General features: G+C 40.0%; 1 protein-coding gene and 1 long non-coding RNA gene across 4 annotated transcripts in view; one reads left to right on the top strand and one right to left on the bottom strand.

Annotated features, from left to right (window-relative positions):
• The window catches only part of LOC141768803 (voltage-dependent N-type calcium channel subunit alpha-1B-like), a 211,022-nt gene that overhangs the window by 35,221 nt on the left and 152,608 nt on the right, over positions 1-23,193 (top strand). The gene's annotated exons all lie outside the window — the stretch shown is intronic.
• On the bottom strand, positions 19,039-22,020 carry LOC141768810 (uncharacterized). The gene is made up of 3 exons (XR_012594217.1): positions 21,645-22,020; positions 21,352-21,516; positions 19,039-21,260 (listed from the first exon to the last, which is right to left on the bottom strand). It is a non-coding gene; the product is annotated as an uncharacterized LOC141768810 (long non-coding RNA).

Here is a 23,193-nt window from a genome sequence, read left to right as displayed (position 1 = left end):
AAATGGCCTTGGCGGAGGTCTGCACTCTCTGAGTGCCCTTCTATGTGCTCTAAATGAATTTGCATTGTGGATATAATCGTTTTTATGTGAATTTATGTCCCTTAAAGCAGTAGTGGGTAGAAATGGAGCAAATATGATCATAAAACGGTCACTATATCCTGTCAGTAGTGCATGAGACCGGTAATCTGAAAAAAAATCATGTGTCCTCCGTTGCTTCTAATGGTATCTGCAAGATTTCACAGACCGGAGGAAAACAAGCAGTCCGAGCTGATCTGGAGTCTGCCGTCCAGCTGCCGTCTATGAGAGCTCACGAACTCCGACCAAACGGTCAAACTAGGCAGCGCTGATCAAATTTGAATCAATATTGTGTTACTGTAATGCCTATTTCTCACCTCAAACATTTTCAGAAACATCTTGTAGTGTACTGTTTAGCTGTAAAATGAGAAAGTTTGTGGCCCGTCAGCAATGTTGAGATCTCTTGAGGAAATACCAAGCACCGCCCACCAGCCGGAGCACAGCCAATAGGAATGGTCTCTCTGAAATGACCTGTGATTTGTCAAAGTCTTCCGTCACAGGCTCGAATTTTTGCCCAATGATGCCAAAAACGTGTTGCCTAATGAAGCTTTAACATTTTTCGGTGAAGCAGACAAGATTTAGCTCTTTTTCAAGAAAAGTGGCAGCAGTGTAGAAGTGAGTGAGTGTCATTTTCAAGAAGCATAACGGCACAAATAATTGACATGAAAATCTCTAAATAAATGTACAGTATTTAGCCTAATATAAAGTGGAAGATTACCGAGATACAAAACTGATTCAGTGAAGTTGTAAAATAATCCCTCCAAAGTCTTTGAATATATGTATATATGTCAAATTGCAGAAAATTGCATCATTATTTTCTTTTTTTTCTGGGAAAGAACCCCCATGCCCCCACTCTAATCGTTTTTAACATTTAAAGGGGAACTATGCCCTTTTTCAATATTCATACATGTTATTCCTATGGTCTAAGATAGTCCAAAAATATTAGTAAACATGTACAACTCTCTCCGAAATTCAAAAACTAGAGTGCTATAACTCAAATTTATTATGTCATAGGGTATAAAGTGTGAAGCTGCTCCATAGACAATGAATGAGGAGAGATGTTCTAGATGATTCTGAGAGAACCCAGGGGAATGTTCTGAGTATATGGGAACATTTTCTGTTACACAACTGTAACAGTACGATTGCCCCCTCTCCCCTCTCCGCTCTTTCACATTAGTAAAGTTAGTCTATACCCAAGTACACTTGTGTCATCATCCACGTGTATTTATTTATGTTGAGATCAGCTGTTATTGTGGCGGAGCATCATAAAACACTTCATTCAAACTTGACAGAAACTAAATAAAACTCACCAAAACTGTCGGCGTTAGTCTTCCCAACAACCACCAACTCTGGTTTGGTTGAAATAAACTCTTATTTCACAGAGTTTGATGTGAAAATATGCCGACTCTATGCTGTCTCTCTTTCTGCCCGCTGAGTGGCTCTCGTTCTTCGGCGGCAGACCATTAAACCAGCTAAATAAAATAACTAGAAGTGCACTCGGAGAGAGCAGACCTCCGCCAAGGCAGGTTTCATGTACGTCGCTGCAACCCCCCTGGATCGCCACCAAAATCTAATGGATTGTTCATTGTGCCAAACTCCACCCCTCCAAAAAAATTCATTCAGATCCATCGCAGACTTTTGGAGTATTCCTGCTAACGGACAAACCAACGGCTGTGAAAAAATAACCTCCTTCCTAGGCCTTCGGCCTTGGCGGAGGTAACAAACATCGCCCAACCCCAATGCCTACTATTGTTTATATTTTAAGGAACCTTTCGCCTGCCTTCCTGCTTTATCACCCATGGCCGTGTAGTTCAGAGGATGAAATCGGCGAATGCTGCGCACATACACAGACATGAAACAATTTTATATGTATACAGATTTCGGTGGAGGCCGGCGGCGTTGAAAAAAGCCTGCCCTTTTGAAACTACTCGCTGACTGCTAACATTACTCGTGTTTAATAGCGGTCCACTTCCGTGTTTCGGCACGGTTGGCTTTGCACACCCGATGCGAACCGTACCCGAGTACACATGATCCGTGCTTGAGACCACCTTTTCAACTGGAGTACAGTACGGAGCGTTCACACCAATCAAACGAACTGGACTTTGGGGTTAAGTGTACTCAGGTCGGGGCCGGGGTCCCTGATGTGAAAGCACCCTTAAGCTCATTTGGAGCAAAAAGAAAACAAACAATCTGTGGGTCCACAAAATCAGTCTCCCATTCATCGTCTATGGAACAACTCCAGACTTTATACTTCATGACATCACAAGTTTGAGACTTACTACTTTGGTTTCTGGCTTTTAGAGAGAGTAGCTCATGTTCACAAATATTGATTATTGACATATTGGAATTCTTAATTTAGGTGGTGTTCCCCTTTAACATAATTTTGCCTTCATGACACTCCTGCTCTACCATAAGTGGTATCTCATCTGTGTACATTGCTCTCCCCAGTGAGTCCCTTGTGCTCTAGATGGAGGTAGATCACAGAACCTTGACCTGAAGACTTTCCCTTGTATGTTGACCTATGTGCTTATTCAGCAGTTGTGTCTTCGCCACTGTTACAACCCGGCTCAAAGGTTGCAACAAAAATGGGAGACCAGACGAGTTTAAAAATAGTAACAGGCATTTATTTAACAAACTAACAATCAATAACTAAATAAACGTGGAAAGTCAGTAATCAGTGATGTAGGCATGTGTGGGTGTGTGAAAATGTCTGCTGCAAACAAAACAGGTGTGCCAGCCAAGGAAGAGAGCCACATCTGTTGAAAGGTAGAGAGCTTTTATCCCAACCACACCAAGCCCAGGTGTGGCTCATCAGCCTGACAACCCTCTCTCCTGCAAAACAAAAGTGAACCAGCAAAAAGACACGGGACACCAAGTGGAGTGGAGGGGTCGTCACAGCCACCATGTATAGATCTGTAAATTCCCTATTGCATTGGCCTGCTATTGTGTATATGGAATTGCTCTGCTTGTGTCTGGGTACATGCTCCTTCGGGTTAATGAGTTTTATCAAAGTCTTTCACACCACATGCACATAGGTTGGTTAATGGTCACGGTGGTCAGCATATTTCAAAATCAATGTTCATTTTAGTTAACTTGCTTTCCGTCCGAGAGTGAGATGAGAAGATTGACATCAATCTCACGTCTGTGTCTTAAGTACTGAGCTTGAGTCAGGACAGGTTTAGCCTAGTTTAGCATAGAGACTGGAAGTAGGGGGAAACAGCCAGCCTGGTTCTCTCCAAAGTTCAAAATTACACCTCTAAAGCTCATTAATTAACACGCTGTATGTTGTTTGTTTCGTTTGCACGTAAGCAGAACATTTAAACCAACAGCTTGTTGATTCAGAAATGTGTTGGTCTGACAACAAAGGTCTTCATACTACAAGCTGCTGGAGTTTTTCAGACTTCTGACCTTCTCCATGGCCCTTTTAAGTAGGTGAAGTTGTGCCAGAAATCCCTACTCTGCCTGGACAGAGACCTAAACCTGTGCTCACCAGCCGTATTTGGCAACCTGCACTGTTGTTGCTGTACGAAAATACTGGGCAGGTGGATAAACTGTTGTTCATCAAGAAATAGGTACAAAATGTAATCTGTTTTTGAGGGTTCACAGAGAATGCTACTTTTGAAAAAGAATAACACTGCAAAATCACAAGAAGTGAAAATATTGGCATAATGATACCAAAAAAAAATCCTTTCTGAAAAGCACATCACATCACATCACATCACATCACATCACATCACATCACATCACATCACATCACATCACATCACATCACATCACATCACATCACATCACATCACATCACATCACATCACATCACATCACATCACATCACATCACATCACATCACATCACATCACATCACAGCACAGCACAGCACAGCACAGCACAGCACAGCACAGCACAGCACAGCACTGCAGAGTACAGCATAGTTTCCCTCCACAGTGTCTCACGTCTACAATCTTTTTGTCCAATTCCCAAACGTATCAATACCTGGAGATGACTACCTTTTTCCTGACTCACACCAGACCTGTAGTGGAATCTTAAAGAAACCGTATGCCCAAGCTCGGTGTCTTTGTAATGTGAGATCATGAATTAAACAAGGGAAGAAGCTCTTTGCTCAGTTGCACTCATCCTTCACCTCGCTCGACTGACTTCATGACACAGGACGTTTGCATGGGTGCTGCTGATGACTTGCCTGGTCGTCTCCCAGATAGATTTCATTCTGTGGTGAAGCTTTCTGGGAAATTTTGAAGGACTGAGATGCTCTGGCAGTGAGTTACCAATACACTTCATGATCAGAAGTCCATCAAGACAACTCATCATTCTGTGTATAGGGTCATATTTCAATCAGAGATTCACATTGAATGCAACATAATTTAGTTATCCTTAATCCCGGGTCCTCTTTTAATTGTGGCAAACTGTTAACCAGTGGTTTGGCTGGAATTGATTAAAAAACCTTTGTTGACAGCCAGAGCCAAAGCCAGAACAGCTCTGGCTCCACGGTCGTAAATGGATTTATATGTAAGGCAGCTTGGTGCATAATAACTACCCAAATCTACTTACACCAAAGTATCTGTGAATGGCTGTTAATTCAGGCCTTTCAAAGGAAATTACTATGTATAACAACATCCTGCAGTGCTACAATGGAGTGAAGAGTATGTGTGCATGTACATACAAACGTGTGTCCTGTGTTTTTGTAGACGAGCATGCCTGTATATGCCGTAGCTCATTTCCCAAATTTAAGCCTCCTTGATCCTCGCTCCTCGCTCGAGCGAGGAGGCTTGCCAGAGGAGCTATAAGCGAGGATACACCGGTGTATCCTTTGTGGAAGTCTTTTCGTCGTGCGCAATGTGAAAGAGGCGTGACACACAGCTGGAATAATCTCAAACCATGGCAGGACTCTACAAATGTAACTGTTCCTTTTTCATTCCTAAGTTGTAGTTATTTAAGATGATCAAACCTTCTGTCCTTCACCGTTTGTGTAGCGCCTCGTAAGGCGCTGCTCTAACCGCATTCCTTAATGACATTTCACCTTGATATTACTGATATTTTTATCTTGAATGTAGGCTACATCCAATTCAAGTGCTATAATCGTGACATGATGTTTACAGCTGCAAACAGCTGCTGACGGACAATTATTATATCAATAAGAACATTCTCTTACATTCTAATGCTGAAGATATGTTGTGAATGCTGTTGTGTGTAGGATAATATAAATCACTCAATCATATATATATATAATATGTATATATATATATATATATGTATAAAATGTCACTCTTTATTTGTATAGTACTTTTCATACAAACATCTGTAGTGCTTCACACATTAAAATATATAAAGGCTGTAATGTGTGTGTGTGTTAAAAAATGTCTGACATCCGTTCATTCCTGTCAAATTATGCCACGTTGTGAATTGAATTACTCATAGTAAATATAGCCTATAAGTTGTCATGAACACTGTTCTGCTCATCTGACAGAGATCATTAAATAGTTGATGCAGCTGTGCCACATGTCATATTTAATTGACGTCACTTTAACACGACGGCTCCGAGAGTGAGGATGTCTTATTTGTTAAACGGCTGTTGCCTTGGCTCCTCTGGACAGGACAGGAGTCGAGGAAAGGAATCGAGGAGGTACAAACTCGGGAATGGGAAAGGCCTCATGTCTGCTCATGAATATGTTAGTTTGTGAGTTTTTATGCGGCTGAGCTCAATGTCTCCTCCTGACATAATTGGCTGTTTTCCACTTCACCTGGTGTAGCCTGCTGCTAATGGAGCTTCCAGGTTGGGCTTGTGCAGAATGATGCCGGCTGAGTGTGTGATGTTCTTTTCCACAGTGAAGCAGTTATCTAACTCAGCCTGCCTATTAGGGGTGTCTCAATTTCCATTCTAAATCGGAAATCGATCGGAATTAACTCCCGATCTCGAACATCGAAATCAAGAGCAGGATCGACACTATCCCCCTGCTTACGTATGTTCCAAAGACAATACAGCTGGACTCAAGAAATGTAACAGCCATCTCACTCATGGTTTGAACTATAAACCAGCACAAAAATCACAATTACCAACATAAGCCACCAAGTTCACATTACATTTGTATTTTGGAACATAAAACAGCAAACTTAAACTACTCAGTCCAGCACTCAGGACTAGGCAGGCATGATGGGAAATGTGGGCCGTACCTGTCGCTACAATACTCCGGGCACTTCCTGCATGTCTATGGCATTTTACACTGCATGAATTAGCCTAGCGGCTAGCGGACTTTAGTTAGTAAGTTAGTTATTTTTCCTTACTCATAGCTCTCCTACTCAGGCCTCCTTGCATGCACATTTAAACCTCTGCAGATGATCCAGAACGCGGCAGCACGACTGGCCTTCAACCGACCCAAAACAGCACACGTCACCCCGCTGTTCATATCCCTCCACTGGCTCCCAGCTGCAGCTCGCATCAAATTCAAAACCCTGGTGCCTGCTTACAAAACAGCAACAAAAACGGCTCCCGCCTACCTGAACTCCCTCATCCAGGTCTAGAATCCCTCCCGCCCACTACGCTCGGCCAATGAAAGGCACCTGGTACTCCCATCACACAGGGCCCTAAGTCGCTAACTAGACTCTTCTCCTCTGTCGTCCCCCGGTGGTGGAATGAGTTACTGAACTCCATTTGATCCGCAGAGTCCCTTTCCACCTTTTAGAAAAAGCTAAAGACATCGACATTGACATTGATATTGATGATGTTGATAACGAGGATATTGAGGATGTTGCTGATGTTGATTAGGATAATCATGATGATGATGATGACATTGATGGTGTTGTTGATATTTTTAATGATGATGACAAGAAAAGAAAAAGTCTGCTTCTATCCACCCTGTGCGTTGCCTCTGTGCACGGCCTGTTGGCACCTCTGTGCACGGCCTGTTGGCACCTGTGTCCGATCAGACTGGAAGCTGTTGTTGGCTCTTACTCGCGTTGTTCCCTCCTATCTAGATCCTCGCTTGTGTTGTACGAACCCTCAGATGTACGTCGCTTTGGACAAAAGCGTCTGCTAAATGAAATTGTAGAATTGTAGAATTGTGTACTTTTAATTGGTTTAACATTAAGTCACTGCATCTACCGACAGAACAACACCACGGTTGAATTTCAGCCGTTTTGAATTTACATGCACGTTTTTTCAACTCAACATTGTTGAATCGGAGCAGCTGATAGTAGCAACAAGCTCTCGGTGACAAACAGCGATCAGAGGAGTGAGAGAGGAAAGAGGGAAAAAGAGGAGAGAAACAAGCGCGACAGTAAATGACAACAAAACCGTATTTTGTAGATTAACGTTGCAGCACATGTGTAATGGACTGCAGAAGGATTTCTGTTGTGTTTTTGTAACGATTCTGTACTGAGGTGGGTCACACAGATACTGATATTGAAAAGATGCAGCTTTTTTTTATTCTAGACTGTTGTAGTCTAATTTTTGAAACACTTTCTAAATAAAAAGGGAGTTCAGTTCTCTTTTTAAAGAAGAATTTGAAAGTGTAAATAACAGTTGTCAGGGAATGAAACCAATGCTCTGTTGATCTTTATGAATCAAGACTCCATAGACTAACAATGGCATGTTTAAATCGAAAATCGAATCGAATCGCGGCCTTAAAATTGAAAGTCAAATCGAATTGTGGATTTGGAGAATCGTGACACCCCTACTGACTGTGTACTTTCTGCCTGCGTCACAGAATACAGGGCCGGTAAGGTCCAGGGATACACGCTAAAATTTTTAAGCACTCGCCCCACGGGCCACCAAGCCCCTAAATTTGGTGGCCATTGTACGTTTTTGGTGGCCCAATATGTAAACTTATGTAAACACAATGCAGAAAAGGCAACTTAACGCAACTTAACACAGCCTTACTTTAAGTTAGGGTGTATATTAGAAACAGTTTTTGTTATATTTATGTACATTTGTGGCTGTCGCAGGACTGTAATAAGCTCGTCCAATAATTTCCTTTGGCCTGAATGAAATGATTGGAAGGCCTACCTGCCTCTCTACCTACCTGCTTGTCTACCTACCTGCCTGCCCGCATGCGCTCACTCTGCCCGAGTACTCATCGCCACAAGCTGCTAGTTTGACAGCTGTGAGTACTAATAGCCATGTTTGTTGTTTATGTCCATAATGATCATTTTGTGGAAGTGGATTCGGAGGGAGGCCTGAACGGACGGACCGTCAGTGTTGCTGAATTGGCTACTTTCTGGCTAGATTTAGGGCCTTTTGAGCTATTGCTGCTCACTACTTTCATTGGAAAACAGATGGGCTTTAGCTGTGACGTAATTATTTATTTAATTTGAAAACTTAACTCTATCTTTTTTTGCATGAAAACACACAATTCAAATAATTAGGAAATAAATGATTGTATTTGTATTTAAAAATATGCTTTGATTAAAGGAAATCTTGACATTAGTAGTTTAAATGATATATTATAAGCTAGCTAAAAAGGTAATAATTCCCTCTCTATTATCTATTTTATATCGCCGTGAAAACATCTCCTTCAAACAGCTGGATTTATTCAAGTTTCTCGACCGAAAACAACATTTTACAAGATTATATTCGAACACATCATGATAACGTTATAATTTACCTCAACATAATGTATCTCAATGCAACCGCCGTTAATGTTAGCTGTTAGCTCCGTTATTTAGCCAAGCAGGACTTTGCTACCTACTGGCTGCTAACAGCTAACAGCTAACGGTGACTAGAAAGCTTTAATGCCAATCTCCTGATCGCATCCCTAAAGATCCCCGTCCATTGCAGCATTTTCAAAGCACTTGCGGCCAGTTAGAACACTCCATTAGAAAACAATGCAATCAAACTGATTTTGTCATTGACGCTCACTTGCGTCGCATTCGGTCTATGGTTAGGACACGGACTGTAATCTCATTGAGACACACGGTCTCATTCTCAAGGGAGACCTCATAAAACTCCGTGTCCACAGGGGGCCACCTACGGGGGCTATTTGGTGGCCACAGAGTACATGGCCAAGGGCCATCGGGCCATGCTTAATGTAAAACCCTGTGGTGTGTGTGTGTGTGTATGTGTCTGCACATGGAGGATTTTCCTACACAGTAGTAATTACAGAGTCAGTGAACCTCCCCTGAAATGCAAATAATGGACTTGTAATTCATGTTGAATGAGTTGTTGGACAAACTGGCAAATGAAATAGACAATGAGCCGCATATTAAGCACTTGTATGCCCGATGCCAAATACTTTTGTTTGTATCAAAGCATTCAGCAAGTAAGGCCCACTAAAACATCTTGAATGGACACTGGGAAAGGAATATTGTAACAACAGTGTTTCTCCTAGGATTTTTTACAGCAGCGGTGTTGAAGTGCGTGGGTTTTATTCTGCGCTGCCGGAAGATATTTAGCCTGTCCGCTGACACGAGAAGGGCTCTAGACACATATTTGTACACATTTGAAGATGTCGAATTACGTTTAATAATAATAATAATTGTAATAATTGTGTCCCTTTAAATAGGCTGGTTGCAGTGTACTTGGTGAGCATGTGGTTTACTTTGAGTACAACCTATGTTGTTTAATTTTATTACATGTAATTGGTTGTTTATGTGTCATGTCACTTTACCTGGTTGTGATTGGCTGTGGGGCGGGACTAGTGAGGAGCGGGTGGTCGAGCGAGAGAAGTGAGGGAGCGGCGCAACGGAGAGGTTGGAGAGAAGCGAGTGGAACGAAAAGAGATGTAGTAATTAGAGATTTATGGTTTAAAGTGTGTTTGTAGGTTATAGTGCTGTAAAAACTAGAGCCTAGGAATGCAAGCCAGCGAAACGCCGAACGTATACGTTGCGAGTAGTTAGCTGATATTGCGCCGCTTGTGTTTGTGTGTGTGAGAGTGTGTGTTTGGGCCCACCAGGTTATTTTTGGTGAAAGTAGAAGAAACCATAAGAGTTCATTGTATATCCTTTGGTACTGCTTTATGTTATTTTGGGCTAGACCAAGTACATTAAAGGGTGACATATTTGCTAGTGACCCCAGAAGGTTAAAGGAACATAGAAGATTGACTTGGGTTAATACTGACTTGTTTACCTCTGTCAAAGGTCCAAGTACTATTTTCTTGGTATACTATTATTGAGAGTATTGTGAACCTTTTTTATTTTACATATTTTTGATATCATTCCCTTTTAGTTAATAAATTGAGTAAATTGTTGGGGAAATATTTGTTATGTGATTTTTAATGGTATAAACATAATCACAGTGCAGTCACATAAAAGAAATAGGGAGGAAATAATGATGGGTTATTAAAATAAAGCAACAACAGGAATAAGGGTTTAACTAAAGCCAACCTGGGAATTAAGTTTTACGAACACAGGGCGCTACCTTTATAAAAAGGTGCAGAAAGCGCTACATATGTATATATTTATTATTGGAAATCAATTAACAACACGAAACAATGACAGATATTGTCCAGAAACCCTCACAGGTACTGCATTTAGCATAAAAAAATATGCTCAAATCATAACATGGCAAACTGCAGCCCAACAGGCAACAACAGCTGTCAGTGTGTCAGTGTGCTGACTTGACTATGACTTGCCCCAAACTGCATGTGATTATCATAAAGTCGGCATGTCTGTAAAGGGGAGACTCCTGGGTACCCATAGAACCCATTTTCATTCACATATCTGGAGGTCAGAGGTCAAGGGACCCCTTTTGAAAATGGCCATGACAGTTTTTCCTCTCCAAAATTTAGCATAACTTTGGAGCGTTATTTAGCCTCCTTGGTGACAAGCTAGTATGACACGGTTGGTACCAATGGATTCCTTAGGTTTTATAGAACTGAGCCAGCTACAACTTAAAAATCACAAGTTGCGTTAATACGTTAAAGAAATTAGTGGCGTTAAAACGATTGTGCGTTAACGAGTTATTATTGCCTTAACTCTGACAGCCCTAAATACCGTTTTAAAAAGTCATTTTCCATGACTTTTTAAAGGTATATAGTACTGAAAAAATGCAGATATTGTTTTAAATAAAGGCTGGCCTATTTATTTATTTATATATTTTTATTATTATTATTATTATTATTATTATTATTATTATTATTTATGCACATAACATGGATGTGGGATATAGGGGTGCTGAGGGGGCTGCGGCACCTCTTTAAACTAGGTATTATAAAGACTAGCATTGATAAAAAAGTTTCAACTTTATGTTCAAACTATAGTGTTTCCCGTTTCTTACTGCGATACAGGTGTGTAGTGGCCTAGACAAGTATTTGTGGTGGGAAAGAGGATTTGCTTTGATTTTTAGTACGACTGCCGCAGCACACTGACACTGTGGGCAATTTGCACAATAAGATGTTTGATTTGGTTCTAGCTATTGATTATAAAATAGATCTAGCAACTACAGAGCTTGCTCTAAATTATGGAGGTTTGGCAGAGTATTCATGTAATAATGTTTGAATGTACTGTGCTGTAGAGGGGTGGGGGGGGGGACTTAAGCTTCACTTATCATTCAATATAACTCAATAGAGTTCCTTGGTACTACTGTATCAGTATTTAGAAGTAAAGCACAGAACGGCTGACATAAGCACACTCAGGCAGTCATTAATGGTAAATGTATAATTCATCAACCTAATTAAAGTTAATAAATTACAAAGTAGCGCCAGTGTCACTTCTTTGCAACCACTCTCTCTCTCTGGTATTACTGAGGTCTGCTGTGTTCTTCACTTCTCTCTCTTCTCTCATTGGTGTGTGATTGCAGAGCTTGCACTGAGTAAGTGACCTCTAATTTGTGTTGTCCATGTTGATAATGAGTTGTTGGGATCCTCCCTTCTGTCTTGTCTGACTGGGATGATGGATAGGTGCAGTAGCTGTCTGGTCCATGGCTGAGGGAGTAGGGTGGGCTGGGAGAAGCTAAATGATGGCTGGAACTGTATTTTTTTTGGAGTAAGGATTGTGATATAATGACAGGGGGAGAGATATTTTGCTCTACCATTCATACTTGTGTTCATTTCTGGTTGTATTTAGTTCATTGTGGGTAATGCCAAAAATGATTGAGCAGCACTGTTGTATCAATGTGATGGAAAGTGTTGATTCAACAGGTACTTAATTTAGTGGATTAGCCATAAATCATTGGTTATTTTATCCATAAAGTGTTTCTCAGTTGGATTTTCAAAAATAATTTGACTCGCTTGAGTTTGTGGTTAAGTTTTGGGATTATTTTTTTTAAACACAAAACTCAACATGTCTTGTTGCAATTTGGTCAAAACTTGTGTTTGTTGTCTGCAATAGATTTGACCCCATGTGATTGCTGAGAAGGCCTATTATCTGTAAACTGGCTTCTCTTACAACAGAAGCCTGCATCCTGGCGTTAAATATTGATATAGATAGTTAATGTGGTAGAGAGCTGAATATTTTTATTTTTTTCAGTGTATTTGTCTTGAAAATGTCTGTCAGACAGTGCCATATTATGGCATTATATTTGTGCCTCAATTCTGAACATGCAATGGGACATTTAGAACGAAAAAATATTTTTTTGCCTGCACATTAATTATATTTTGTAGAGGATTTACAATTAAATTATTATTAGCTTACCTAGCAAGCCTATCAGCAATCGGTTTTGACAGCCAGTCAGAAATGGCCTCGTCCAATTTTCCATTTGGCTGATTTTATTAATTACATTTTGCTCAAATTAAATTATTATGCATGATAATAATGATAGAATTGAGGCACAAACATAATTCCATGCAGGGCCTCACTGTGCCTGGCCAATAAATAGTCCCGCGCGTAACCCCTGTAAAAAAGCAATAAAAACATCATACACTGTTTATTGGCTCAGAGCAGATAATCAAACTTTCAAGGTGATTGAATGCAAAAATTCATTTTTGTCTTTGGATATAGTAGTTTGACAAAAAAATCTTGACTCAAGGTCCACTTACAAGCTTTTTCCAGGGTTTTCAACTCATTGACCGACAAGTAGGCGAGATTGAAGCAAATATGATTCAAAAAAGTTATTTTTATAAAACGGTCGCTATTTCTTGACAGTAGTACATGAAACAGGTAACCTGAAAAAAATCATGTGCCTCTGTGTCCTCCAATGCTCTTAACGGCATCTGCAAGATTTCACAGACCGGAGGAAAACAAGCAGTAAGAGCTGATCTGAGATCTGCTGTCCAGCTTCCGTCTATGAGAGCCGTCTGTCAATCACTCACAAACTCCAACCAAACAGTCAAACTAAGCAGCGCTGATCAAATATGAATCAATATTCTGTTACGTTAATGTCTATTTCTCTCCTCAGATGTTCTCAGAATCATCTTGTAGTGCACTGTTTAGCTGTAAAATGACGCCAAGTTTCAGTCACATGACCGGAGCACAGCCAATAGGAACGCTCTCTCAATAAAATGACCTGTGATTGGTCAAAGTCTCCCGTCACGGGTTAGACTTTCTAAAGCCTGAAAACAGAGCCATGAGGAGGTGCAGAAGTCTATTTTTCTCTCAGAACACTTGAATTACAATATGTTGAAAGATTATTATGGAATTTTTGCCCAATGATGCCAAAAATATACTGCCTATTGCCACTTTAATGCTATCGGTTAAACGGTTAAAAGAAATATTGCAGATTAGTTAAAAATCTGAGCAAAACTCAGAGGAGTGGCTCGTCACTTTAAGGAAAAAAACTGGTCCACCTTAACAGCCCACCTTAAGAGAGTCTGAGATAGAAAAATCACCTTTTAAAAATGTTTTTAATAACGGTTTTAACGGTTAATTATTAACATCCCTAATTTCTTTTAACCGTTTAACCGATAGCATTAATCAGTTAAAATTCTTAATGTTGGTTAACGGCTAAACAGTTAATTAGGAAAATCCCTAGTTGCTCCTCAAGTAGTGTTATAATGGTAATGATGGCCTCTGAGCGAGGCGGACGGCGTTACCACGGTTTTGCGCATGGCGACTCACGTTACCGCAGTCTTGGAAAGTCTGAGCGTGTGATCGGAGGGCTACTCAGTTGGTTGCAATCTGCAGCCACACGACTAGATGCCACTGAATCCTACACAATGCTCTTTTAAAAACTTTTGAATAGCAGATGGATGCGCTGAGTCTGCAGAGCAGAGCATTTAATTTTTCAGTTTACTGTACTTCCATGTGACAAGAGTTTATTTGGCAGTGTATGTGGTAACCCCCTCCCATCTGCTATTGAGTCATCTCATTGAAAGAAGAACTGGTATTCCCTGTTCAGCCTTTTTCAGGCAGGAGCTGTAAGCAAACAGCTTTTATTAACTCATAATGGAGCTAATTTGTTTGACTCATCACTCACTTCTTTCATGTCATTTGAGTTTATACATTATCAGGCTGCGCACAAGCTCATGATTTGATAAATACTTTTGCTGTTGAAATTATGAAGGCATATCCTCCTGAAAACATACATTGATATATTTATGTACACTGTATTCTTTCACAAATTGAACAAACCATTTATATATATCGTTATGTTATCATGTCAGTCCTCACCTGCTTTCAGTTGAGAAACATATGTGTTATTAAATAATATTTATTTAATCTTCCCTGATTTAAATATTGCTTGAAGTCCATCTGAAAATAAATTGCATGTTTGTTTCTGCTACAGCATACAACTCACTTTGTAAATTGCATTGTCCGTCTTTTGGAAAAAAAAAAAGGGGAGAAAAAGATATATATCATTAGTGTCTTTTCCACAGCGTGGACCTCCACAAATGACCAACTCCTCCTCTTTGAGGTTTCTAAGAAAGAAAGAAGGAGATAAAAAGTAAAAGACAATCAAGGGTGTAGATGGGGTGTAGCAATGTATAAGATTATTCAGTGATCAATCAGTCTTACTGTATTAATTTGATCAAATGTGTGATTTCATCAAGAAAGCTGATATTCTGATACTAAGTCAAAGCCTTTTTAAAAAAACAGCATGGTAACCTAATTTTTTACAGCATCAGTTGCAATGACGGATGTGGTACCCAACCTCATATATATTTGGTATGTGGTGAGACGGACTATATTTACACAACACCTGCTGTGAGTACAGATGTGTTATCTCTTACTGAGACTCTAAAAACCTGATGTTACCTGCAGTTGGTCAGTAACCAGATTTCCCACCCAGTACTGTATATGCGTATTTTCAGATCTGCATGTCATGTTTTGAAGTGGATTTAAGTCAATACATTTACCACAAACAGACTGCGCAGCGCTTGAGGTTTTCAGAATCATGGAGTTTCATATGTTCAGCTGTGGAAATCATCTTATTTACAAGGTCAACTGTTGAGTTTGTACCAGGAAAGTTAATACACATGGACAACTTCACAATGGCAGATACCCCGATTACTAAAGTGCCATGTTACGTTACTGTCGACAAAACAGACAGACAACTGCTGCTGTGTGTTGATTTTAAAATAAGCTAATCAGTCTTAACTTCAATTGACCACGGTGTATTTATCCTCCTGTACTAGTAGACCTAGTAAAAAGACTTCTACAAGATTTCTACAGCTGAACTTATCAAATTCAACAGCTCAGCAAAAACCTGCCCAACTCAGAAGCAGCGCAGTCTCTTCATAAACTCTAAACTTAAAATGACTGCATTTATACACATGGAAATAGCCTATTGGCTTAAATCCACTCGAAAATATGCCTGTGCTTAGCTGAAAATAATCATATATTGTAGGCAGGAGAGAAATCTGACTTTTGAGCAACTGCAGGTAACATCAGGTTTTTATTAGTCTACTCTAATTGTCTAAAAGTAGCCAATGATCGAGACCATTTCAATCAGCCTAGGATGCACAAGTGAATGAGTGACAGGTTAAACTGGGCTGTATTAAAGAATTAAAGACTAATAAAGCCATAAACAAGACAAGGTAGAATATTAGAATGGTAGTACATTATTCTTTTAACTCCACCCTTTTTGTAAAAGCAGGTAACTAACAAACAGCAAGGAGTTCATTCAGTGTGTAAAAATACCAGTTTTAGGGTCACCACGGTCAGACTCAGGTCGCTGTCCTTCCTTAGATCTTGAGGATACTGTTAAAATAATGAATGATAAGTATATTAATACAATAAATTGACAACTAGCTGGCAACACAGCTTCACTGTTTGAATGAAAGCCATATATAACAAGACTTCAAAACCTCAGCTAATAATTCAGTGTACAATGCAGTGTTTCCCCTATAGTTGTACAGGCTTGGTGGGCTGCCAGGTCACCGGGAACCCCCGCCAAGCCAAAGAAATCTTTTTTTAATGCCAAAAATAACAGCAAATCAGTGTTGCACTGCCGTGAACTGCAGCGGTGCACCATCGCAAGTCATTAACAAGGCAAGTCTGTGATTAGTTCACATTCTGTAATAACAGCAGGACAGCCAGGTGTCTGTTATCTAAACTGCTAAAGTCAGTTGAACAAGTGAAGATAATGTTGCTGTTGTAGGTTACAAACAGACTCGGTAGAGAACGACACGCTAACATGCTGACGGATTCTGTGTTTTAGTGTTTTTAGCTGAACTAAACCAGAGAATATTCGGTTAAAACAGATCAGTGATGTTTTGCCATTATTGTTCTCAGTGAAGTTTACTGGAAGCAATGTAATGCAACCCTTTTTGGGTAAAAGCAGGTAACTAGCAAATAGCAAGGAGAGCACTTAGTGTGTAAAAATACCTGTTTTAGAAGAACTTTTTTCTATACGTCCTCTGTGACATCTTCAGTTTCATTAATGGAATCTTGTCTTTTGATGGACTATATTCATCACCACTGCTTTCACTGCAGCTCATAGAGGCTTCTGATCCATCAGACACCTTGGTGATCGATTCCAGATATTCTTTGGTCAGCTGGAAATGAAATCTACAAATATAGCTAAATTATCTGCCAGAAACATTAACCAGGAATGAAAATCTTACATGTTCTACAAGACCCCTTAAAACCTGGGCAACTGAACCCGACCATTAACCTGCCATACAGGGTTAGGGTAAGGCTACGACAGAGTTGTATTAACAGCTACAAGGTTAATAGAGGGCCATACATTCATATTGTCGGTTAAACAGTTAATTATTAACATCCCTAATTTGGCTGTCAATCGTCAAAATGTTTCTTCTTGTCAACAAATCTAAATGTGTTGAGCTACACACATAATACGTATTAGTATTGTTGGTTTGGATCTAAACATGAGATTTGTTGACAAAAATATTCTTTATGTTTATTTTCTCTTGTAAAAGTGTAGCGTCTCACTAGTTTTCATGATGCAACCTTACAAATATGCTGTCAGTTCTTCTCAGGGGTGGTACATCTGGGTCAGCACCAACACCAGAGAGTGACCTTTCAGGGGTGCATATCTCTGTGTCGCTCTCATCTAGGCTTGTGTCCTATAGAGATAAAAACAATATAAAACACTGGCAGAAGTAGTTACTGTAACACATTGAAAAAGGATATTAAACATGATTTGTAACTTCCAGAACATTTGTTGAAAGAGAGCTTATCTCCTACAATGCCAAATCAATCCCTACTTGCTCGTGTTTTAAGAACAGCCTGTGCTTATGAACCCTTGTGGTGTGGAGTAAAAGTACACTAACAACACAGCGATGAATCTATGGTTGGGACCATGTTTGCTGTTTTTTCTGTGTGTTGGAACAACAGCCTAACTCACTGTGACACAAACCTGTACATTATGAAAAAGCTAAGGAGCTGCAGACAAGCAGATATCAAGTTTAGATACATGCAATATATTGTGCCACACATAAAAGCACAGATTGCTTTCCTTTACTTAATTACTACCTACACATTGGATATAGTGTGTCAACATAGGGATGCCCCCCGAAACCCGGATCTGAATTCTTTTATTGGTAGTTTTATATGTTTTGGTGTAATTTATGGTGGTGCTGCAGTTTCTCCTCTCTGTCCTCCTGTGAGAGGAGACAGTGAACCAGGTGAAGTGAAAGATAACGTTTTACTCCAGTTAATGACCGCTACGCTTGTTACTGTAAATACAATAAAAGATTCACAAGTAAAAAGCCAATAAGAGTACTTTATCAAACCAGCTGTTCAACAAGCATAAACATGTAGAAAAGGGATATTTACACCTGTTTTACCCGCATCCACCGCTGCTCTGTTTTACACAACCACAGTGTGCCGGTTAGGCTAACAGCAAAGTGTTGTACAACAAGCTAAAACAAACGCTGCCAGTATGTAGCCAAACAGTTTCTTAGTTTGTAACACATCTTAAAACTAGGCAAATTCTTAACTGAGCTACTGGCTGAGGCATCCAGCACCCTCCCTCTACAGCGCTACCTGCAGGCACGTCTTCTTTCTAAACTTCACTCAGCATTTTAATGTCAGAATATTATTTATTTTATTGACATGTTAGATTTGTATGCTTGCATCAAGCGGGGAGTGAGAGTGTGCACGGAGGAGGTCACAGTGATCTGATTAAATATTATATTGGTGTCAGAAAACACTTCTCCTTTGTTAAAATCAGTGCTTTCTCAATATTTGTCCCATTTCATATGAAGCTCAAAATGTGGCAGTCTTGAAGACACAGTTTGTTGTCTGAGCACCTGCTGACAGTCAATATGTATTCATACAATTGTTTTAATGTATCCAAGCTACACTGTTTATATGCTAGTAAAAATGCAGGTAAGATATTTATTATGTGCCACTGCAATTGTTGCACTGATAATTGCACTTATAACTTGTATTGATGATTTAACAAGCTTTGTATGTAAATGAATAATTAGTTTCACAGAAAACATAAGCAGTTATCATAATATTAAGCTGAATTTCTCATATAATTGAAGCATGGTGTGCTTCCATCACAGCTTTTAAGTCAAGGAGACAACTTATGTAAAATGTAGGAGAACAGATTTATATAAATCTATACCATAACAGCCATAAAAGCCAGGGTAAAGTAAACTACTACTGTAGGAGGTCTGTCATATGGGACAAGCTAAAATCTCTTGTTGACTCTTGGCAGCTGTAGGTAGCTCAGATGAAAGTTGTGGTGGTGATGAGGTCTCCCCATCTTGGTTTGAACTTCCTGAGAGCTGAACACCACAGACTGACACATTTATTAGCATTTCTGAAGAACATGAGTTTCACAAGAAGAGCACTACACTCCTACACACTTTAAAAGCTAAAACATAATGTGTAAGAGGCCCCAGACAGGGCAGAGTCTTTGTATAAAATACTTAATTTTTTAAATGCCACTGCCATATGTAACGTATCTGTTACAAATGTTCCTTAAAGGGAGATTTGTCAAGTATTTAATCCTCTTATCAACATTGGAGTGGACAAATATGCTGCTTTATGCAAATGTATGTATATATTTATGATTGGAAATCAATTAACAACACAAATCATTGACAATTATTGTCCAGAAACCCTCACAGGTACTGCATTTAGCATTAAAAATATGCTCAAATCATAACTAGGGATGTGCATTCCAAGCAAAAATACTATTCGATAATCACTGGGAACTAGCATAGCCTACCCATGACGGTTAAAACAATGGAAAATATATATTTCTTAAGATTTTTTTTATAATTTAATGACTATTCGAAAAATGAAAAATCATGACCCATCCCTAATCATAACATGTCAAACTGCAGCCCAACAGGCAACAACAGCTGTCAGTGTGTCAGTGTGCTGACTTGACTATGACTTGCCCCCAAACTGCATGTGATTATCATAAAGTGGGCATGTCTGTAAAGGGGAGACTCGTGGGTACCCATAGAACCCATTTACATTCACATATCTGGAGGTCAGAGGTCAAGGGACCCCTTTGAAAATGGCCATGCCAGTTTATCCTCGCCAACATTTAGTGCAAGTTTGTAGCGTTACTTATTTAACCTACTTCACGACAAGATCTTATGACATGGTTGGTACCAGTGGTTTCATTGGATGCCAGAATCTTCACTCTAGCCTTAAAACTGAGTCCGCTACAACCAAAAAATCACGTTAATATCACGTTAACTTTGACAAGCATAATAAAACACATAAAAAAAACATAAAATATAGGATTCGCCCTTCATGTTTAAGTCACTAATGCTCACTTACAGAGCAGCACACCTACCTGAACTCCCTCATTCAGGTTTATGAGTCTTCTCATTCACTTAGTCCTACCATCACTGCAAGGCCAGATATCTCAATCCAAACTCTTCTCCTGTCTGGGTGCTCCCTCGGTGGTGGAACAAGTTACCCAACTTTATTCAGTCAGCAGAATCCTCCTCGTCTTCCAAAATCGCATGAAGACATATTTTTCGATACGTCTTTTGTTTCAGCCAGCTGATCAGTTTACCAGTAAGATACATGACAAACTAACCTAAACAGCTGGACTACACAGCCTACTGCCAGCTTTAGTTTCAGTCACAACTCAGCTAAATAACTTACACGTGTTTACAGTTAGCTGTTAGCCGCCGAGCTAACGCGCCCTGTTTGAGTAAACAGCAGTTGAACAGGTGTTATAACGTATCTTGGCTTTACACTTGCAAAGTTTTATTGCACTTACAGCACTCGGGCGTGGCGTCAACTCTCTGTTCAGCTGTTCACTGACTGCACTGTTTGTGTGGGCCTATGAAAGGAGGCTGGGTCACGGGCGGACATGGCTCTCGGGGTATGAAACATGCGCAGTGTAACTGAAGCTGCGGCCGTGCGTTGCGGTTGGTTCCATTTCGGAGAGGGCAGACCAGATTTTTACTGCACATGTGTTGTACCCCAAAGATATGATGCGTATTCAGCCTCCTTCCATAGGCCTTGCAGAGCAGCAGGAAGAGGCTTCAGCTTTAGCCCCGGAGCCCGTATGTATGTAGTACCTATTATGCCCTGTTATCGCAATTCGGTTTTCATCTCAACGATGCATCACGTCACGTTTTTATAGCGCGATATTTCGTGGCACGATATTTCGTCACACCCCCTAGTTAGATGGGACATGAGACTGAGTTCTTGTTCTTGCACTTCTTTTCAAAGGCTTCCTCTGATGTGGATCGTACATCACGTGTAGGTCACTTTGGACAAAAGCATCTGCCAAATGAATAAATGTAAATGTCAAGGTTGGTTTACCTTACACATTCCTGTTCCTGTAGAAAAGGAGAATGCTCGCTCCTCTTTTCCAGTGTCATTGCTGTACAGAGTGAAGTGCAGGCAGATGGTGTGGTGCAGGAAGAGTGGTAGATTTTGGGCAAAATTGTCTGCAATATGCAGAAACCCCTCTGGGGAAAACAGACAGAGAGTTAGCAGCTCAGCCAGGAAGAGTCACGTCAAGCTTATAAAGAACTTCTGCTGTGAATGATTAACGTTTACATTTAGAACTGCTGCTGTTCCTTTGCCTGTCCCCCCTCCCCACTGCTGTACACCACTCTGCCTAACAACACACTGGGATCATTGCTGTTCTACATGTTGTGCTTCCTGGCTGATGCACACACAGCATAAGGTTTGCTGTACCATTGATGCCCTTTTTACATCGACCTACATGACAGCATGTCGAAGAAGACTTTCAGTTAAAGTATTGACATTCAGTGGAAACAAAGTAAATCATCACTACATGCTAACTAACGTATGTATAACCCACAATCTGATCATATAAAAACAATTACCTATGCTACATAGCTGTTTGCTTGAGCCTGCTGTAAATGCAGATATTTTCTTCTCATAAAGTTACTCACTATAATTTTAGAATCTTGTTATGATCAATAATCAAATAATCTGTTAAACGTATTAAAGGTCCCATATTGTAAAAAGTGAGATTTTCATGTCTTTTTATATTATAAAGCAGGTTTCAGTGCTTTATAAATACTGTTAAACTATCAAAACGATCAATATACCGAGAAACACACACAGCCCGTATTCAGAAATTGTGCGTTTGAAACAAGCCGTTAGGATTTCTGTCCATTTGTGAGGTCACAAATATACAATACTCAAACCATTACACGGTTTTAAACGTAAACATTCTAAATGTGTCCCAGTCTACTTCCTGTTGCAGTGGATGTGAATAACATCAGCTGACAGGAAGAAAACATGGACCCAAACTGTTGCCTAGCAACGCAATTCTGTTGCAATTCTGTTGCAATTCTGTTGAAATGCACTAAAACGGAGCGTTTCAGGACAGAGGGTAAATACAGGTAAATTCAGGCAGGCAGTATTAAGAAAATAAAGTTTTTTTTTTTTTACATTATATCATGTAAACATGTTCTAGTAGAAACACAAAATACAAGTATGAACCTGAAAATGAGCACGATATGGGACCTTTAAAGAAGTATTTCCTATGAGCATTAGAATCGATGTCTCTACTCAAATAGCTAGTGGTGGAGGTAGGAATAACACTAACAGAAGTTGTACCTGGAGCTGTGGTAATAGTATTAGTAAGATTAAAGGGTCACTCCAGTCATCTAGTATTGCACTTTTATTAAGTTCATGGGCGTAGAGATATTGGAAAAAGAGAATGGTCAAAATCAAAAGTGCAGGATATTCAGACTTTTTGGATCTAACGCTTCCCATGATGCAGCTGGATAGCTTCTTCATTAGATCCTTTAGTACACGTTCATGTATGCATTTAGTAACACAGGTTTTCTGTTGAAATTTTTTGCTCTCAAATCCAATCCAGTGGGCTACCTCCGGGGTCTGAAAAGTGAAGCCGAAGCTGACGTGCCTTAAACTTGAAGTCTTTCTACTAGCCAGCAGGGGGCGACTCCTCTGGTTGCAAAAAGAAGTCTGATTGTATAGAAGTCTATGAGAAAATGAGCCTACTTCTCACTTGATTTAAAAGGTCTCAATTGCTTGTTTCAAGCCTTCTACAATACAGCATGATGTTCATTTAGTAAATTGTGGTCCTATTTAGAGTCAAATAGACCATAAAGCAGGGGATGCTTTAAGGCGTGGCTACCTTGTGATTGACAGGTCGCTACCACGTTGTTGTCTGGTATGGGTGGGAGTTGTCCGTGTTTTTGTCTTACAACTTAAACCCTTTCACAGTGTGTTTTCAGTTCATGAAATTAAATTTTAACATTTTGGTTGCCTGAAAAATGCTCCACCCTCTCGTGTCACTTCTGGTTGCAAAAGAATCCAAGATGGCGTTGGCCAAAATGCTATTTATTTTCTCAGACTTGACAAAGCTCCTCCAGAGCCACAAAAGACTTGTCTGACTGT

The sequence above is a fragment of the Sebastes fasciatus genome, chromosome 6 (genome assembly GCF_043250625.1).
Source record: "Sebastes fasciatus isolate fSebFas1 chromosome 6, fSebFas1.pri, whole genome shotgun sequence".
Taxonomy (NCBI): domain Eukaryota; kingdom Metazoa; phylum Chordata; class Actinopteri; order Perciformes; family Sebastidae; genus Sebastes; species Sebastes fasciatus.
This window is presented reverse-complemented; position numbering and strand designations above follow the sequence as displayed.